Raw genomic sequence first — 18,142 nt, 5'->3', positions numbered from 1 at the left:
CATTAAAATGGTTGTATGGAATAGCCTTCCTGAAGCCATTTGGCTGAAATTTCACAAGGTGTGCAAGGAAGAATTGTTCAGGGGAGTTTGTGGTTTGGGAATGATGTATACACGCTTATTTTTCTTATCATTGTAGCCTCCTGCCTGGCTGGCTGGTCCAGGCCAACCTGATCTTGTCAGATCTCAGAAACCAAGCAGAGTCAGCCCTATTGAGATGAGAGATCACTAAGAAATTCCAAGATTTCTAAACCAAGGCAGGCAATGGCAAACCACCCCTCTTGCCTTGAAAGCCCTCTAGGCTGTTGGAATATGCAAGATTTGTAGTGTATATGATTTAACAGCATAAGAACAATATCCTACAGGCATCATCAAAAGAGATATTTAGTTAGCATATTTAGATTAGGGACTCCTCGTGTGCCCTGATTGGCTCAGCTGGAGACTTCCTGTGCCTTTGAGTATACTTCCTGCCTGCTTTCCCTCCAGGGAACGTTAGTCAGTTAGACAGTTAGGACTATCTCATCCCTCTCTTGCTTACAAAGTTGCTTCTCTTCTCAGTGAAACTACTTTATTCTTTTAAGCAGCTGGAGCTTCGCTCTCTTGCATATTTCAACTCAGTGCAGTTACCCCAATATACAAAAAAGCTACCTGGCTCAGAATGACACCACGATAAAAGGTTACCGTGGTCTTTAGAAAACACTATGCAAATGGGGACTGTGCACATTCGTACACAAGAGCGTGGAGAACAGCGGCTCCTTCATTATCTTCATTCAAAATGATGTATCATGCTTTAAAATCAAATGGAACCCAAGAAGCGCATAATGTACAGACATCCCAATTTCAAAAGGAAGAACTAATTCTCTGCATAACTCTACAAATACTGAAGAAAAGCCGCCCCTGCGTCAATTGGTCGGTGGCAACTAATTTGAAATATTACATTATTATTTACAATTCTAGCCAAAGAGGCAGAAATGTAGATTAAAATTATTGTAATTTCAAATTCCCTCCAGAGAAAAAAAATATATTAAATGATTAACCCAACCCAACCTCCCTCCAGGCAGCAATTTCTAACACTTTTAAGATCTCCATTTTTATCCAAGCAAGTAATGATGAGAATTAATTCTAAATGAAATCATGGGCTTCCCCCCACCCTTTTTATTTCATTGTTTACTGTTTAATGAAGTCAGTAGTCTATTTTCTTTCATCAAGCAGATGATAATTTGCACCAAATTATACTGGCAAATTACAAAATAATCCTTGTAACATTACAGGAGATGACAGAGAATCCGTTGAACATGACCTGGAAGTACAAAACAAAGATGAACATGTTACTGATGGAGGCCATTATTGTCTAGGTCAGATGATAATGGGATAAGACACAGAACTTGTGTCCTGCTTTCTGAAATGCTTTGAAATGTTTGAGGACTGTAAGCTAAATATGAACAGACAGGATGATGCAGCAGTAAGGAGGGCAAATGCAGTGCTGGGCTGAATCAACAGAGGCATCACACTGAGACTGTCATAGTCCTGCCATATAGCTAAGGTGACCAGATTGTCCCACTTTTGGAGGGACATCTGGGGGCACCTGGCATATTGTACTTATGTTGAAATTAAATATATATATATATATATTACAATACTATTTTTGCATTCGATGCATTCTAGGAAAATTTTTGTTGCTCCATATAGACTACATTTTTAATCAGGAACCCCCCAGTCAATGGTGTCCCGCTTTACCAATGTTAAAATCTAGTCACCTTACATATAGCACACTTGTCAGACCGCACCTGGAGTACTGTGTGCAGTTGTGGAGGCCTCGCTTCAAAAAGGACATGGACACAAGAAAAGCAGAGTCCAGTGGCACCTTTAAGACCAACAAAGATTTATTCAGGGCATGAGATTTCGAGTGCAAGCACTCTTCCTCAGTCTAAGAACTGACCATCATAACAGTAGGAATATATAAGCAAAAGTTAATCCTGTTACATTAGTAAACTGTGTCACAGCATTCACACACAGCCACACGATAACTCCCTGACATGATCTCATGTAAGGAGATCATAGTTTGAAGAAGAGTGTTTGCACTCGAAAGCTCAAACCCTGGATAAATCTTTGTTGGTCTTAAAGGTGCCACTGGACTCTGCTACTTCAGACCAACACGGCTACCCATTTGAATCTATGGACAAAAGAAGGAAAACAAGAGTTGATTCTTATATGCTGCTTTTCTCTACCTGAAGGAGTCTCAAAGCGACTTACAGTCGCCTTCCCTTTCCTCTCCCCACAACAGATGCCCCGTGAGGTGGGTGTGGCTGAGAGAGCCCTGATATTACTGAAGAAGAAGAAGAGTTGGTTCATATATGCTAAGGAGACCAGACTGTGGGATACTGGGGTCGGGGGGGGCAGCAGTGGCGGCAGCGGCTCCTGCTTGGCGGTGGTGAAGGGGATGCTCTCCTCCTGTCCGCTCTACTCCTAGCTTGCTTACCTACTGGCCACCGGCTTCGGGGAAGGGCAGGTGGAGGCTGCACCAGAATGTGACGGGACGTGGGGCAATTGGCCTGAAGGTGGGACAGTCCTGTCAGAAGCAGGACAGATGGGCACCTTAATATATGCTCAGTCAGAACAGCTTTATCAGTGCTGTGACTAACCCAAGGTCACCCAGCTGGTTGCATGTGGGGGTGTACGGAATCAAACCTGCCTCGCCAGATTAGAAGTCCAGACTCCTAACTACTACACCAAACTGCCCTGTGTTTTAATGCTGGGGGACTTGGGAATATTCAGCCTGGAGCAGAAGAGGCTGAGAAGGAAGTTGGTTGCTGTCTTTAAGTATTTGAAAGATTGTTACTTAGAGGAGGGCAGGGAGCCATTCCTCTTGGCAACAAAGGATAGGACCAATGGTAATGGGTTAAACCAGTGGTCCCCAACCTTTTTATTACCGGGGACCACTCAATGCTTGACAATTTTACTGAGGCCTGGTGGTGGTGGGGGGTAGTTTACTCCTCTACTCTCAACCACTGCCCTAACGCTCTCTGATCACTATGGTAATGTTTAAACTTCAAAATAAGATACAGACACGTCACAACAATGAACATAAGGAACATTTTATTTTCATGAAAATTTTAACTCATGACAAATCAATGGGAACCTTGAGCTTGTATCTCTGCAACGAGATAGTACCATCTGGGAGTGATGGGAGACAATGACACCCAAAGTGTGTTGTAAAGGGCTGGGGGGTGGGGGGAGAAGACGTCCTTCGCGGCCCACCTTCAATTAGTCGACGGACCACATGTGGTCCGCGGCCCACAGGTTGAGGATCGCTAGTTTAAACTACATGTAGTGTAGTGGAATTGGCTGCCTAAGGAGGTGGTGAGCTCCCCATCACTGGCCGTGTTCAAGCACCGACTGGACAGTTACTTATCCTGCTTGCTTTAGGCTGATCCTGCATTGAGCAGGAGGTTGAGCTAGATGGCCTGTATGGCCCCTCTACGGTGCTATGAATCTTGAGTTGCTGGCTCAGAAGTGACACAATCAACAGTTCTAAATGTTCAGTGAGAATAAGTGAAATGTGATCTTTTCCTTGCCTTCCTTTTCTCCACCCCTTTCTTTGCTTCCTGCAGACTTTATGCTTATGCCTTTTTGTGCTCTTGGAGTCAAGGAACATGAATGATAGACATCCTTCTTACATTCCTTACCCTCTCAATGAATATGGGAAGGATCCATTTGAATCCCAAATAACCTTTTCACAGTAGAAGGACTTTTGCTCAGGGACCGTGATTTTCCCAACTTTCTCCTACAGCTGCCTGAAAAGCCCTTCATTATCCTGTTCCTCGGGGTCCCCTGTTGGGATCCAACCCATATATAACACCTTATGCCTGGTCTTCAGTTCGTGGTTAAGCAAACCAGATCATGTGAATCCAGAAGGGAGTCCAGGGCTATACAAGAGCAGGTCGAAAACTCTCTTCCAGTTTCCCATCAGACTTAAAATCCTATTCAGGCATTCTGTGTCTGGTGTCCTTATCTCACATAGACAGCGTACTATGTATAGTCCCCTCCCTTATATACAATCACCGTTGTGTAAGAGGAAGGTGATGCATTTATTGTACAACTGCAATATAAAGCAAAGAAAATGAATTGTAAACTGCCACGAGCCCTTGGGGAGTGGTGGGATATACATCAAATAAATAAATAAACCCCTCCAGCATCTGGGTTTGGGGTAGCCTGTTTGTACCATGGCAACGCACCACACTGCCCATTTCACACAAAATGGCAATTTGCATAGCATGCTCTCCCAGTATGCAAGATAAGAGTGCCAGAAATACAATTCCTGAAGAGAGCTTTTGTTAACTCACAGGAATAACTGGTTGGGGGGGGGGGGGGGGTAGAAGCACTTGCATACAGGCTGACCACTTATCTGTTGGCCTTGATACACCCATATGTACAATCGCATCATTTAAAATTGATTTGTCAAGGCAACACGGGGGGTTATCCTTTAGATGCAATTCTGACCTTGTTCCAATCTTTCCCTGTCCGCATTCTTCTTGCCAAACAACACTATTAAATGCTAGTAGAAGGAGGGTGGAGTGGGGACGAGCTCCCCCATCAAGAAACACACACAGTAGAGCACTAGCAGTCGCAGCCAACTGCACTGTGCAGTGTTCTGTGTAAAATCTGACAATGAAAAACAGAACAATGAAGAATTTCTAAACAGTGTTGATTGAGTCCAGGCTAGGCCAGTCTTGGAAGCTAAGCAGGGTATGACATGGAGGCAGGCAGTGATGAACCACCTGTGAACGTTTCTTGCCTTGAAAAGCCTACAGGGTTGCCACCAGAAGTCAGCTGTGATTTTACACTGGAAGGAAGGAACAAAAGGAAGGAGGAAGGAAGGAAGGCAAGCAAGTATTGGTTCTGTTTTGGATATTAAAACAGGTATTTGGAAGCGTAAAATCTGGCTAGAAATTTCAATGAGAATCTTTAACAACTCTGTACTGTGCAAGCAGGTTATAGTTTGACACCATCTATCCTCCCCAGCCTGGTTTAGCGATGGCATGCAATTTGAGAAGATGAGCTGATTCTTTATACTCCGGAAGGAGTCTCAGAAAGACTTTCCTCTCCATACAACAGGTTAGGCTGAGAGAGTTGTGAGAAAACCGGGACACCCAGCAGGCTGGATGTGGAAGAATGCGAAATTAAACCCAGCTCTCCAGAATAGGGGCCACTTAATGGTTAAATCCACTTAATGGTTAAATCTACTGAGAAGCTCTTTGTATCTCATGGGGAGCAGCTTCCTCTGCTTATATGCCCTTCACCCCCCCCCTTTCCCCTTTTCCTCAGTCTTCCATCCCAGGGCAGTGATCTGTATTTTCTTGCTGATCTACCTCTGAAAAGCATAGTTTGTATCCCATAATATAGTATCCCATAATACTGATACCAATAATTAATTTGTCCCTAAGAGGTGCATTCAGAGTTTGGTTTTTGGGGACATTCTAACTCAAATGAGAGAGAGAGAGGAGGAAACAGATTAGTCTCAGAATTAGCTGTGGCACCTGGCTGGGTGTGAACGCGCATGCATGTTCTCCCCACATAGGCTGTGTACAGAACTATCTAAACTGGCTGACTCGGTGGGGTTTAGTAGATTAATTGCCGTGCCCATATGGGAGAGGGCTTGAAATCCTAATGACACTCCCCGGCATTTACAATGGGAAGCCGGCAAATCGTGTAAAACTAATCACTTAAAATGTAAATGTGGCTGTAATTAACCCATTTAGAATAAATCATTCTAATTAACAAATGTAAATTGGGACTTTATTTGTAAATTTCATAAAGACACACACACACACACAAAATGCATTTCTTGAGGGAGCAGAAGAGGAGGCAATTCCGCACCAAGCCACAGCGCTCTGTACATTCCCTGTCTGCTGTCGGCAATGACTCGGGTGTGCGTCCATTTTTGCGCTAGGCTGCCATTTAACACTTTGGATCCTACTCTTTTGCACGCACAATCAAAAGAATGCAACTGACACTAGAATTATGAAGATCGCAAGGCTGGTCCTCAGAAAAGCAGCTCCAGGTCTCCCCTCTTTCTCAAGCATTTAATGAATGCCATGAGTTAATTATATTGAGAATCCCCCTGGCCCTGCTATACTCCATTAGCTGGGGTTTGTGAGCAGGATCTGGATATCCCAGGCAATCCCCATCCCGTCAGATCTCAGAAGCTAAGCAGGGCCGACCCTGGCTAGTATTTGGATGAGAGGCCTCAAAGATTTGGGCAGAAGTTCCTCCAAAGAGCACTAAGGGTCATGACAAAGAGGCAAGCAATGGCCCTGCCTGGCTGCCAGACCATCCTCAGATCTCTTGGCTACACTACACAAATGCCACGCAGTAAATAGTAAACGTGGGCAGGAGGGAATATCATGTCATGCTTTTTAGATTACTAGATGTAGGAGATGGGAAAGGAGGGACCAAGAAGCTGACATTTTTAACAGCAGCCTCCCGGTGATACCGTGTTACAGTGCTGAAATGATATGTAATTGCATTTCATATATGATCAACATGTGACTATCTTCACATCAAATGGTCTTTTAATATTATTTTTATTACTATTATTATTATTATTATTATTAAAATTTCTAAACCCCCTCCCGAGACTTGCTCAGGATGGTGTACATACAGAATTTATCAATAACAATTCAAACAGCAAACAAAACATTAAACAAATACTGTACAATTTAAAGCCTATCAACAAATTAGCAGCATTAGCATCTAATTAGCAGCATTGTTTTTTGTCTTACCACTGAAAACTGGTAGGTCTTTCCCAGGATGAATGTTTCTATGGAAGTGTTTGGGGGGGGGGGGTAGATCTTCTAGGATCATTGGGCCCAACCACAGGCTTGGTGGCAGAGCTTCATCTTACAGACCTTGAGGAAGTATGGTAGCTCCAGCAGGGCCCTGAACTCCTCTGGTAGCTTGTTCCACCAAGTAGGGGCCAGGACTGAAAATGTTGGGTGTCTTCATTATGCTGTATGCTGATTTGCTGCCCACCAGCTGTGTATGTTTATGGACTGAAAGTTCCCATTTCATTGTTATCTGAGGATGTGTGCATGGACACGAAAACTTATACCTTGAATACAACTTTATTGGTCCTCAAGGTACTCCTGGGTGTAAACTGCACGGAGCTTTTATTCCAACCCCAGATCGATTCAGTCCCTGCCCTCTACACAGAATGTGATTTCCGTTTGGATTTGGGGCGATTTAAAATTTCCTTCTGCAGCAAGAAGGATTGATCCGGAATGACCCTACCTTTATTGTGCGATATCTTAGAGCGCTTTTAATCCTGAATATATTATAAAATCACATTGTTTTGAATTGGGGCTCTCCTCCGTGATAGAGGACCCGTGATTGGCCACAGGTGGTCATGTGACGAATTTGCCTTAAAGGAGAAGCCCCTAATTTCACTCAATTTCTGTCGGTCCTGGATTTTTCTCCCTTCTCTGCCTTTTTCAATCTTCTCCCCCTCCCCTCCAAGAAAAGAAAGAGGCTCCCTGCTTGGCTCCTCTCCCCCCACCCTTCAAGAAAAGAAAGAAAGAGGCTTGGCTCCCCTCCCCTTCTGAACTACCCTAACCACGTGCAGAAGACTTTCCTGTTTCAATGGGGAGGGTGGGGGAAGAGGAAGATCCGAATTCAAAGCGATCTGAATTCAAGGGCAGGCTCTGCCCTAGACTCAAACTTTGTTCTCACAACTGTACAGTTAGAATTAGAATGAAGCAGCAGGGAAATTAGTCAATGTGACTGACAGCATATAAAATCCACATTCCAAATGGTGTTCTAAAAAAACCCTGGTGGGGCTCAGTACGATTCACTGCAGAAAATGAATGAATATAGAATTAAAAAATGTTGTTCTTGTTGGAACAAGATGAAAGGTTAGGGAATATGTCCCCACTAGGTGTCTATGTCACATGCAAGTGGATGTCCCATTTAAACAAGCAGAACCCACAGGCGCACCCAAATTGAAACTGAGCGACATGGATGCTGTGATATTGATATTGTGTTTCCTCTTTTCAAAGGTACAAGGGAACAGGAGTGCCGTGATGAAGAGCAGCTGTAGGTAGGTTTCTTGGCTCATCTAAGCCAGTGATGGCATAGGCTGCAGACTGCAGAGACAGAAGTTGGGTGATCTTGGGTGGCCCATACAATATTCCCCTTGCATTCTGAGGCCTTTCTTGGAAAATAGATTTAATGTGTGTGTGTCTCACCATGTTTGTCTGCCAGTCTGGGTATTGGCTTGTCAGATTGGTTCTGTGAGGATTCCTGATGTGACATAGGTTCTGTTGGGCTTACACTGCTACATTGACTCTTATTCTATATGGATTTTGTGGTTTTACATAGTTTCTGGTGGGATTGCAACAATGCCCCCCCCCCTTAAATTGATTTGGCTTGGATTCTCTGGTTTGGCAATGGTTATGTTGGGCTTTGCCACCTTGGCTTATGGTTCTGTGGATTTCCTGGTCCTGCATTGGTTCTCTTAGGCTTGTTAGTTCTGTTGCACTGGAAGGCTTTTGACCAGGGATTGCAGTTTTCTACGGTGTGTTTGGTGATGGAATTTCCTGCCTCCCCATAGGAAACTGGAGGATGACTTGGGTACCTTGTTCAGGGGTCCATATAATTTCAGCTCTATATCAGTTATCTGAGCTATAGGAGTATTGGGTTACTGCTGACTGTTAATAGCTTATTATGTATTGTATAATGATTTAACTGGTTGAATTATATTTTATTGCATTTGTATGAATGAATGGCACCACAAGCCAGTAACCCTGGGAGTAGTGGCGTATACATTCAAATAAATAAATAAATAACCAACCTTCTTAAAACTTCGGGTTCTTTTGTGGACATGAAGCACTGCTGCAATTTTGGGGCCATTTGCTTAAAAACAGTCATTCTAGTCCTCCTGGAAAGATGTTGCATAACGAAGAATACACCCAGAAAATATTGGAATTCTCCCCCTCCTCCATCACAAATCCAAACACCAAACTGGTATTTGGGTTCTGGATTACCTATAATAAAAGAAAAGTTGGTTTTTATACCCTGCTTTTCACTGCCTAACACCTTTCCTCTTCTTTCCCCACAACAGACAAACCTGTGAGGTAGATGTGGCTGAGAGAGCTCTGACAGAACTACTCTGTGAGAACAGCTCTAATAGGACTATGAGTGGCTCAAGGTCACTCTGCTGGGGAATCAAATCCGGCTCTCCAGATTAGAAGCTGCTGCTCTAGTACATCAATCCAATAACACTAACCTCCCTGAAAACAGGATTAAAAAAATCCAAATTTAGGGGTTCCCATCCATAGTCCTGAAAAGCATAACCATATGAATGTGACCAGCTGCTGTGCTTCAAAACAGGTTTGCACGGGACAGTTTACACCTGATTTGCACTCATGAAGGAATGTGTGGCATGGCCTTAAGAGGAGAACTGATTAAAGATGTTATGCATCCAATGGTCTTCTTTCCCCTGTACTCGGTGGGATCAGTACTAGGAGGTCTATGGGGATTTCCAAGAGGTTTAAATAAGCATTTGGCACAGGGTGAACATAAGGCTAGGCCTTAAAATCGGGGCCTGAAGCATCTTTTCCCCACTCTTAAAAAAACAGCTTGATGAAAGTCTTTGGAGAACCTGAAAGCATGTACATGGTGTGTCATTTTGGATGGCCCTAACTTAAGGCATGATGTGCCTTTCTGTTTTGGAAAACCTTTAGGGCCAAATGGACTTTGATTCTTACCCACAGCCGCTCTCTGTGTACAGCAGGAGGAGGGAGGGAAACACGGGAGCACGATAACTAAGCTGCATCTCTTTCAGTCACAGAGGTCTGGCACTTTCAATGCACTTTAGTTGTCTGAATGAGACTGTAGACGGTTATGACAAACAGGTCCACGAGACGGATTGTCACTCTGCCACTGAACTGACACCTGCCCTCATCAGAGGTTCTGATTCCACCCACCTCTATTATGTCAGTTAATAACTAGTCTTCAGAGGCCACTGACATGTAATTATGGAAGCCTGATTAATGCCAGTGACAAAGAGGTAAACTGTTCCCTATCCCATTTCCAGTTCCCTTGAGGCTCTGGCCATTATGAGCTTGGATTTTCTAAGCCAGGTTTTCTCAACCAGGGTTTCGTGAAACCCTGGGTTTCCTTAATGGCACTGGAAGGGTTTCCTGAATGGGTAGAAGTTAATTAATTTGTTATATATTTTTTAAATGTATGAAACCTTTAGTGGGTGATATGACCATATGTGATTGTGTTGACCTGCCTCACCCTCCCAAAATGGCCAATGGTGAGCCTGGAGGGACTGGGAAGGGAGGGGCCCTGGGTGGGCTTGTTCACAGCTCTGCTTCCTAACCATATTCTGTTTGATTGCACCACTTCTGGGGTTTCTTGAATCCTGAAAAATGTTTCATGGGTTCTCCATGGTCAAAAAGTTGAAAAAGGCTGCTTTAGGCTGATCCAGTGTTGAGCAGGGGGTTGGGCTAGGTGGCCGGGATGGCCCCTTCCAATGCTAAGATTCCATAAGTGGTATTTCAGGGGTTTCTCAATAGTATGAAAGTTGAGATAGGCTGCTCTAAGCCCACATCACTCTCCATGTACCCAGAATTAACCATCCTGTGAGCAACTGGGAGAGATGTTAAATGGCCACTTTATGAAAGAATAAGAGTTGGTTTTTATATCGGCTTTTCATTGCCTGAAGGAGTCTCAAAGTGGCTTATAATCACCTTCCCTTCCTGTTCTCACAACAGGCATCCTGTGAGGTAGGTGAGGCTGAGAGAGCTCTGACAAGAACAGCTCTGTGAGAACAGCTTTAACAGGACTGACTAGCCCGAGGTCACCCAGCTGGCTTCCTGTGGAGGAGTAGGGAATGAAGCCAGGTTCTCTGAATTAAAGGCTGGCTGTCTTAACCACTACACTAAGCTGGCACCAAGCTGAACGTTCTTGGCTAAAAGCATCAAAAACTTCTGCATTTTAAAAGCTAGAGGAAATCAGAGACGATAATGGAAAGATATTGCTTGCCTCTAAGGCTGACTCTGATGGCCTTGTGATATTCACCAAGATATACAGGACCATTTCTTTGTCATTCCCTCTTAGACCTGTCTTTCAAGAGCTTTGTGAATGAAGCTAAATGCTGAATTAAAGGACTATTAACTTTATTCTGCAGTGTCACATGTTATGCCTGTCTAGACATCAATCAACTCACCTGTTCAAATGGCTGGTGGGAACAGCTGGTGGTGGTAGTGGTGGAAAGAGCTGTCAAATCACTGATGACCTTTGGGGACCCGGTGGGGTCCTGCATAGCAGCCCTGGACTTCCTTGGTGGTCTCTCCTTCAAACACCAAACAGGGCTGACCCTGCTTAGGTTCTAGGAATCTGATGAGATGGGGCTAGCCTGGGCCATCCAGGCCAGGGCAGTTGGGGAACAGCTACTCAAGAGTAAATACACTTAAAGTTTAGAAACTGCAGATTGCCATTGCAACAGGCAGGGCAGGTTGCCTACTAGAATGTTTAGAAGTTCACTGCATGTTTTCTAGAAATACCAGCATGCCCGCTCTCATTCCCTACATGTTGGATAATGCACTTTCAATGTGTTTTTGCAGCTGGATTATCCTGCACGCAACAGGAAAGTCCCCTTCTAAAGTGCATTGAAAGTACATTGTTCAACATGTGCAGAATGGACCTCTTGTGAGATGGTCATCAGACCCAACTGAATGGGGGTATCACCTTCAAACAACCCCATAAACAATAACTCTTCTGGGCAGAATTAAAGCAATACCACCACGTGTGGCAAATGAATATCCCCTCCAATAGTCATTTCCAGCAGAACTCAGCCCTATGACTTTAAGGGTAGACCAGAAGTATACTTTCTGTTCCCAGGTTCAATGTGAAAACTTTGTATTCCCCAGACAATAATCACACAGCTGTTTTTAGTTAAAAGCTTTATTTTAAAAAAAAATTGAACAACTCTAGCTATGATGATTAAAAAGGCACCTTACACAGATTTAGATCAAGTCAAGTCAGATTTTATTCAGATCAACGTTTAAATACACAATTAAACTACCGCATGAATAGAAAAAGAGCAATGTTTCAATACAAAAAGGGTGTTTCAGATCAGAAATAAAAATTGTGCTATGATTAAAATTCATCTCTGAGACAACATTGGCTAAATATCAAGTCATAGTAGTATTCGGTTAAATCGAGGAGGGAATTTTCTGTTTGACGTATATGCTGTGCAATTTAATAGCAGGTGCACAGAATTTAGCAGTGTAAAGAGCTGTTTGACAATTTTCGACATTAAGAAGTTCTCAATTTAAATCAAATATACATACATATCGTTCTTGCTCTACCTAAACTGAATTTAAGAACAAATTCAAATTCGAAGTCTCTTGCCGAAGCTATTGTAAAAAAGAAGAGGAAGAAAGCAGTTTCACTGAATTCCAGATGTGAGAAATTCATGTCCTAGCTTGCAAATAGCTTATGTTAGGTATGCCTATGCATGAAAGAGTCTCAAAGTGGATTATGATCACCTTCCTCTCCCCACAACAGACACCCTGTGAGGTAGGTGAGGCTGAGAGAGCTCTGAGAACATTGACTGGCCCAAAGTCACCCAACTGGCTGCATGTGGAGTAGGAGTGGGGAATCAAACCTGGTACTCCAGGTCACCACTCTTAACTGCTACACCAAGCTGGCTCTGCAACCAAGCTGGCTCTAAACAACAGATCCTTCTCACAAGTAATTTGCACCCCTGTGGCACCATCTAGCTAAAGTCTGCATTGTTAAGTCTTGTAGATTTACGATAGAAGAGAAGATACTGCAAGGCTGAGATGTGAAGCTGAGCCATCACACTGGGATCTGAGATGTTTCTTCTGTGAGCCAGCATAAAATTAACTAAAAGATTCCAGATGACAGCGAGAGAGAGAGAGAGAATTACCATCATGTGAATTAATAGCCAAATGATGACAATCCATTAGAAAGACCCTATTAAGCCCAGTGACAGGCTCCAGAAGAGAAGACATGTTAGTTCTGCTGGGGCAGAAACAAAAATGAGTCTTGTGGCATCTTGAAGACCATCAGATTTATTGTGGCATGAGCCATTGGGTTTTTGCTACCACTGGAACATGCCAGTGGAGTTAATTTGAGCACTCTCAAGAATTATTATGCATTATGTTAAATACACAGTGGTTGACAATAGAAAGTAAACACAAAAACGTCTCAGAGGTGTCATCTTTCCAGCCATTCATTTCAGAACCTGTGGGTATTGCTCTGGGATCGGTGGATCCAGTCCTGTAGACCTTTGATGCTTTTGAAAAAAATCCCTTCTTTAATTGAATGGCTGAAAAGATCTTGGGGGTGGGTGGGAAGTAGAAACAGAGTGTCCATGTTAGAAATATTCGGGTTAGCAAGAAGAAGATTAATTGAGCTGTATTTACACCTTCCATTGATAACCATCCCCATAAAACTGTACAGGCTGCAATTTGTTTTTATTTCCCACAATCCCTTTAGCTTGTAAGGGATGTTCCTCAATTAGCTGAGCTGTGGTTCCTCTTGCTTACCAAGCACTTTTGTCCAAACAAGGCATGGCACAGTTCCACAATTAGATCAAAAGATCAATCCTAATGTACCATTTTCTCCTCACCCTCCTGCTTTAATAAAGTGGACACCGTCCTCCAGGGGACCACTCAAAATCTTAGTACTGATATTTCTAAATTAGCTGACTCTGTGACCTTGCTGGTAATTGCGTTAGTTTATCAATGTTCAACACAATTTATTACTCTCCAATATGTACCAAAGTGTTTATCTCTCAGCATAACAATATTAAAAAATCTAAACTATCTATTGAGACACAAAGCCATTCAATAAGGAGGATGCATAGTGGAAATGGTACACTAGATTAACAGGATTTTTAAAATCCTGATGAGGCACTAGCAGTAGATAAAGCACAAAGGATTTCCTCCACTCGGTCCTCCAAAAATCTACACATCAGATAACTTAGCTAAGGCTTATTATCTTGTATCTGGGGGAAAATGATGCCTTTTTGTACATTAAAAAGCTCCCTTGAAATTCCGGTGAGCTAAAAAAAAATGAATACTGAGAGAGTCGTATCTAAACATTTAAAAGTCATTTGGACACATTGATCACAATTCACTCTCAAATTAAACACGTATTAAATTTCGATGGGGGAGGGAAAAAAGACATTAAGTTGATGGGACCCAATTTTTCCATGAAGCAAACAAATGACGTCTACTCACAAACCTGCTCATCTTGATCAGATTGCTATGCATTATTTAAAATGTGCGCTTGATTTGGGTAGTTAATAAGCTGCCTGTAAACTTGCTGTAAATTTGATGATGGTGCCGCAGTACTCAGCTGGTTTCTGCTAAAGGGGGTATTGATTGGCTCCCCCCCCTCTCTTTTTTTCAAAAGGCACAATTCATGTGTGTACATCTGTGTGAAAGCACAGGGCTGGAAACCTAGGAAATGCTGTGGGGGAATGGCAGGTGTCTTTGCCAAAACCTTCATCTCTGCCCACATTAGGAAAAGGCGGCCATGAAGAATGGTTATGTATCTCCTCAGCTATGCGTATGAATGTGGAAAGCTAAGGGCCAAACTGCCCATTATCGCATGAGACATGTTCTGTCAGATCCGTATTTCCTCAGATGACACTAATGCAGAGGTGGAGGCACTTGAAGGGTAGAATTTAAAGGAGAGTTGATCCCTCCTATGACTACATATTCTTCCTTTCAAATACCTCCAAGGCTATTCTTTAGCCTTGCCAACCTCCAGGTGGGGCACAGAACAAGTGGACGATTCCAAAATTGTAACAAAGGAGAGACAGAATCTGTCCAGTGGCTTACTTAAGTATAAGAAGATAAAAAGTCTCTTATCACATTTATTTAGACTTTGATTCTGCCAAAACGGTCTCTATATTCATTTGTTTTCTGTTTTCAGTGTGGCTTTCGTCAGTGGCAATGAGTCCATCCTTGTTAATGTTTGAAAATATAATAAGGCAAATGCTCTTGTATAATGGAGAGTCAAGGCTGTAAGCACTCTATGATAAATCCATACACAATCTAAATTTTTACCAAAACATTGTATTCAATTTTTTAGATTTTTTTAGTAACAATGGCACATATTATGAATATCAAACAGCAGTGTGGCATCTGAAACAAGATATTAATAATATATTGATAATAAGATATAATAATAATTCTATACCTTTGTGTGCATTGTTACTATAAAATTTTAAATTTGAATATTTTGGTTAAAATTTTGATGGTATATGAATTTATCAGTGATTTCTGGTCCATTGTATAACCTCCAGGTGGGGCCAAGAGATCTCCCAGAATTACAGATGATCTCATGACAGGGATTGGTTCCTCTCGACAAAATGGTAGCTTTGGCGGGTGGAGTCTGCGGTGTTATAACCTTGATGAGATCTCTCCCCTTCCCAAACCCTGCCATCCCCAACTACCCCCCCCCCAATTTTTTTTCTAGAAATATCCTAATCCTGAATTGGCCATCCTACCATCCTTTCCCACCCTGGCTTCCTTCTAGAGCTGAGAAACCATTTTAAAATGGATGAGGTAGGGACAACATTTAGCAGGGGGAAATTAGTTGCTAAGCATCTCACCAGTGTGGTCTACCCTGATGAAATATTATGAAGGATGTGGACAGCACTGGATGATGAGGTGGATCTCCCTTGGGAAGCAACCGTGGTCATGGTACAGCGGCTGAAGGCAAAAGAGAGAACAGATCTTTAATGGAAACAATATGGGACATAAAGAGACATTCCATTCAAAATGCTGGGAAGTTGCTGTTGACTGGCATTGTGCTGATGGTAATGGTTCCAGTCTCCATCACTGCGCCTCTAATGTTCCTTGTTCCCCTTGACTATCCTACACTCACAGTCAGTGGTGCCTGCCATCCAATTGCCCCGCTGGCCAACTCTAACACAAGCTGGAAACTCTCCATGTCTCTTAACATTGTTCTACACTGAGTTATATATTTGTCTTCATAATAGGCTTTTATCATCCGTAGAATTAAAAATATAACCATCTGGGAATCTGAAGACCAGGCTTTCTCAACCAAGGTTTCATAAAATTTCTTAAAACATTTATCAGATGATATGAGCATAGAGTGTCACATTGATCCCCCCCCATCCCAAATTGGCCAATGATGATCCTGGAGGGGATGGGAGGGAGAGGGGCCCCAGGTGGGAATGTTTACAGCTATGCTTCCCAACCATATTCTGCACAATCGCGCCACTTCTGGAGTTTCCTGAAGCCTGGAGAATGTTTCAGGGCTTTCTCAAAAGTAAAAAAGTTGAGAAAGACTGTTGACACTGTGGGAAGAACTGAATCAGGTTAAACAGAGTAGCACTATCATTTGAAGCAATGTATTGATGGAAATTCAGTGAATATTATATTAATCTGGATCAGCAAGGTTCCTATTGAGGGAAGATTTTGCATCGATGCAAACCACTTGGGCATATGCTTTTGTAATCTCAGACCACAGAGCCAGGATAGACTGCTACCTGTATGAAGTGATAGTCCTGGGATAAGGAAGTTTAATATTGACACCCATTAAAATTTCATGTATGCATGTCCCATTTTTTTTTGCCTGTATACACTGAAAACATTGGTGTCAAATGTACAATAGGATGTAGTGGTAAGTTTTGTTTCTTGCTGACTGAATATACCAGGGGTAGTCAAACTGCGGCCCTCCAGATGTCCATGGACTACAATTGCCAGGAGCCCCCTGCCAGCGAATGCTGGCAGGGGGCTCCTGGCAATTGTAGTCCATGGACATCTGGAGGGCCGCAGCTTGACTACCCCTGAAATATACCAAAGAATTTCATAAATAAGATTTTAACTTTAAGGGTGATCCCAACAGAAAAACTTTGAAGCACCTGCTGAATTTCCATTGAAAATGTTTAAAGGTACTTAAAAGTGCTTAACTTTAACTGGACCATCCCCTAAAATGGCTAGGATTACTCATTTGCAGTTCTGGGAATGAGGCGTGTGATTCCATTTTCTGGGAAGTCAAACATGGGTATGTAAATGCATGCAGATCTCTTGAGGCACTACTAGAATATTTGACTAAGCCCCATAGAAATGAACGACATTGTTCCTTCGAAAAGAGTAGTACTACTTACTTACTACCAAAGGCTGTGTAGTTTATTTCCATCTAGTGGGAGCTTTATGAAACTGCAATAGGACACCAGTAAATAGAGGATGAGCCCTAGAACAGATGTACATGGGATCGCCTTGCTGTCATGCTTCCCACTTCACTGAACATTCATTGGGGCCATCAAGGTACTGGGGATGCCACATTGGCATAAGATGTGGACAATGGACAAAGGAAGGGTAATAGAGCCATTTGAAGCAGAACATTTCCTTTCGAAGGCAGGCTTTCTCAGCCAGGGTTTTGTGAAACCCTGTGATTCCTTGATAGCCTGTGAGGGTTTCCTGAATAGCGAGAGATAATTAAGTTTTTAAATACGTTTTAAAAATGTGTTAAACCTTTATTGGGTGATGTGGCCATATCTGATCATACTGACCTTCCCCCCCCCCAATGGCCAATGATGGGAAGGGGAGGGCCCTCGGGTAGGACCATGTACACAGCTATGGTTCCCAGCCATATGCTACACGATTGTGCCACTTCTAGGGTTCCTTGAAGAGTGAAGAAGGTTTCAGGGGTTTCTCAATGGTAAAAATGTTGAGAAAGGCTGTTCTAAGGCCATTGACTCAGAAGGGCATAATTCTGTTTGGGATTGCCCTGTTAATTGGTGGCGATGCAGGAGTATCTTTTGGAAATTAAAAGGACACGTGGGAAGTGCTGGTGATGTTTAATGACACTTCCAAGGGGCTGCCTCATGCTCGTTTCAAAACAAAAATGCACCTGCTTTTAAAATCAGACTTCATCCACATTCCAAATTGCCACCTTAGACCAGGCTTTCTCAACCAGGAGTTTGTGAAACCCTGGGGTTTCTTGACAGCACTGGAAAGGTTAATTTTTTATATGTGTTTAAATTATTTATTGGGTGTTATGACCATATATGGTCATGAAGCCCCCCCCCCAATGTCCAATGGGCCTGGAGGGGGTGGGAATAGAG

At 42.9% G+C, this 18,142-nt stretch overlaps 2 long non-coding RNA genes across 2 annotated transcripts in view; one reads left to right on the top strand and one right to left on the bottom strand.

Annotated features, from left to right (window-relative positions):
• Nucleotides 1-18,142, top strand: part of LOC143840749 (uncharacterized) — an 81,384-nt gene that overhangs the window by 12,624 nt on the left and 50,618 nt on the right. Inside the window, exon 2 of the long non-coding RNA XR_013232374.1 lies at nucleotides 8,052-8,092. This is a non-coding gene — a long non-coding RNA (uncharacterized LOC143840749). The remainder of the gene's footprint in view (nucleotides 1-8,051; nucleotides 8,093-18,142) is intronic.
• The window catches only part of LOC143840750 (uncharacterized), a 226,563-nt gene continuing 220,516 nt past the window's right edge, over nucleotides 12,096-18,142 (bottom strand). The window contains exons 4-5 of the long non-coding RNA XR_013232375.1: nucleotides 15,659-15,758; nucleotides 12,096-12,915 (exon numbers count right to left, since the gene is read on the bottom strand). This is a non-coding gene — a long non-coding RNA (uncharacterized LOC143840750). The remainder of the gene's footprint in view (nucleotides 12,916-15,658; nucleotides 15,759-18,142) is intronic.

The sequence above is a fragment of the Paroedura picta genome, chromosome 6, assembly GCF_049243985.1.
Source record: "Paroedura picta isolate Pp20150507F chromosome 6, Ppicta_v3.0, whole genome shotgun sequence".
Taxonomy (NCBI): Eukaryota; Metazoa; Chordata; class Lepidosauria; order Squamata; family Gekkonidae; genus Paroedura; species Paroedura picta.
Note: the sequence above shows the minus strand (reverse complement) of the source record. Positions and strands in the feature narration are given on the sequence as shown.